This window comes from Sinocyclocheilus grahami, unplaced genomic scaffold (assembly GCF_001515645.1).
Source record: "Sinocyclocheilus grahami isolate Dianchi unplaced genomic scaffold, SAMN03320097.WGS_v1.1 scaffold1287.1, whole genome shotgun sequence".
NCBI lineage: Eukaryota > Metazoa > Chordata > Actinopteri > Cypriniformes > Cyprinidae > Sinocyclocheilus > Sinocyclocheilus grahami.
The window spans coordinates 292,652-295,604 of NW_015506466.1; the positions used below are offsets into that span (position 1 = coordinate 292,652).

General features: G+C 33.2%; 1 long non-coding RNA gene across 1 annotated transcript in view; it reads left to right on the forward strand.

Annotated features, from left to right (window-relative positions):
• The window catches only part of LOC107568854 (uncharacterized), a 17,210-nt gene extending 16,724 nt beyond the window's left edge, over positions 1–486 (forward strand). Inside the window, exons 4-5 of the long non-coding RNA XR_001606817.1 lie at positions 220–312; positions 405–486. This is a non-coding gene — a long non-coding RNA (uncharacterized lncRNA). The remainder of the gene's footprint in view (positions 1–219; positions 313–404) is intronic.
• Positions 487–2,953: the final 2,467 nt, after the last annotated feature.

Sequence of the window (2,953 nt, forward strand, 5' to 3'; positions counted from 1 at the left end):
CAGGTGGCAAAGAGAATCTATAGGGACCGTTGTTAATTACTGACAGGAACATTTGTTGGGTTTTCTTGTACTGGTTCCCAGGACTGAAAATTTGAGTTTTGTAGAAACAACACCCCCAACAGTGGGATGATCTGTATAATACTACTGAAAATGTTAGATGTACAGTAACAAGTCTAAAAAGTAAAGTGCTAACTAATGCTGTTCATTTTACATATTCAGAATGTTTCCATCGGCAAAAAATGTGTATGCATCCTGAAAGCCCTGGCTGTCTGCCTGAAGGAAGACCCCTCAAGCCTTGTGAAGGAGTACATGGTAAGTTATTTACCTTTTTCATTAAAACCTAGTGTATGTTTCTCCAAAACTTCTTTGACCCTTGATCTGTTGGTAATTGTTTCTTTTTTTAGAATGTTGAACATGTTGAAGCCCTAACCTCAATGCGCAACACCACGCTGGGAATCTATGTCATCATACAGATGCTACAGGCCTTTACGAATAATGTTGTACTATTGGCTGTTGCTTTGAATAATTGATGCATTTTCATTACAAAAGAAGATTATTTTGTAAATCCTACCTAATATCCATACTTTTATTTTTTATTAGTATGCTTTTTTACACTTTTCTTGTAATAAGATAAGATAACTGATTAAAAAAGTGAAGGCAGTCTTTAGATTGTGTACAAATTATTCTTCTTGGAAAAATTTGTAAAAAAAAATGGTGAATGTATTTATTGAATAAACTCAATGAAACTGTATTTGTTTTGATTGAATGTGACCATATTAATTTTAGAATAATTGAACTTCATTAACTTAATAGATTAAAACGAAGTCAAGAATGTTAAGATGATTCAACTAAACAACATTGTATTAACTTTATGTAATTAACTTAAGTTCACTAAAATCAATATAGTTACTTAAATGCAACCTAACTCAGTTACGTGGAACCTGTTGACATAAAAAAGTTAAGTAAGGCCAACATATAATTTTTTGAGTGCAGAATGTAAAACCTGTAATGTTTCTGTCAATTTGATCTTTTATATAACCTTTTTTTTAAATAATTGGGTATTATTTTAAAGCTTAGAAATTCAACTTTCGAATGCATCCAACCATTTTGATCAACTCCTAACCAGTGCTGCCTAGTTCCTCTAAACCGGAGTGTACCGCCGATGGTTGCCCCCTAGCTAAGAAAAAAATAAGCATATTTTTCAAAATATCTGCCTTAATCAACACAAAATAGGTGTCATTTGAAAGCTTGGAGTCTGACCTTTACAATGCAGGTTAACTTTGATTAACTCCTAGATAGTGCTGAGTTATTTGCGGATAAATAGAAAAAAAAATTTGTTTTATGTACTCTAATATGTCAGAAACATCATACAGCTCAGATAGTCATGTGTCATATGTCATTTGAAAGGTCTCATCGAGTGGAATAAAACAAGTATAATTATATAATATTTGAGGTTTTGACTAAACTTGAGTGAGGCATTACTTTAAATTCAAAACAACAATTTCAAAACTGTAAAGGGCTAAGATAAGGGCTACCTTGGTTCCAAATGCTGTAACTTTTGATTATTTCATGATATCACCACAAATACACATGTTGGGGAAGAATGTCATATACATCTAGGATGCTTTGAGGGTGAGTAAAACACAGGCTAATTTTCATTTTTGGGAGGACTAACCCTTTAAGTTTGATCACTGTTAAAGCTAGAATGTCCACTAATGTGTGAGTGGTTCATAAAACTGCAATTTAAATATATTATTTCTATAGGCTATACAAAAAAAGACAAAATTATTAGGCTGAATAAACTGATCTATTGCATGTTAAACGGTGGTTGCCTAGTCTATGAATGTTACACCCCCCTAAGCTCACAGAAATGGTTTGACCCAAGTCCTCAGCAGCCAATGACACTGACCCCTTCAAACTGATTTTTAACGCGTACTTCACGCTTATTTAACACGTATTTCACGTGTATTTCACGCGTATTTAACACACGTATATAACGGGGCGTCTTCAAAATGGCGTCGGTCGTGTTTTCTTTGCTCTTACTTGAATTTTGTGCAAAACTTGATTTTTCTTTCTTCCCGAAGACTTACTTTGTTTTTATGCGTTGATTTTATACACTTTATGCTCTCCATATTTATTGTACTGCGGTTAGTGAGTTTGTATATATTTTTGCAAGCTTTTTCCTCTTTTCGACAATGACTATTCACTGGATATGCTACAGCACGTGTTTGGATTCTAGAATTGCGGTGTGGCGTCATGATGGAGGTGGATGGCATCTCGAAGTCTGAGAGTGTTAAACGTATGCATACTTGCCAAATCTGCTAATGTTGTGGACTCACTGGATACGTGCTTTCCCGAGTCTCCCAGAGCAAGCCCTTTGCCAAAAATGCGGCGCCCAGCCTCAAATCCTTCAAATGCGGTCCTGCTTGAAGCTATAGAGAGACTAGGTAAGAAGAAACCCAGCAAGCAATTTTGCGTTTAAAAGACGTCTAAATATAGCCTAGAAGTCTAGGCTAAAACAAGGCTAAATTTGGGCTGTCAGTGAAAATCTAACAGACGTCTAATCATAGCCCAAGAATAGACTAGTCATCAATTAGACCGCTATTAAACGACAACATATATACATCTAATAGACAACAAAATGGCAATCCATACATACAGCTTTTAAGAAAAATAAAATTGACAACTTAAGACAATACAAAATGATAAAAATACAAAATAATTAATGACAAAATAAAATGTTATAAATACAATACACTTAAATATAAATATTATGATTAAAAAATCTGGAGTTTTTAACAACTTAAGATAATAAAAATATAAACATGGAAAAATAAAATATTTTAAATAACTCAAGCTATTTAAAAGAAAAATAATCTAATACAAATCAAGAGCATGTTATCACACTTAACATTAAAACATTACGGATAAATGACAACATAAAAAAAGATTA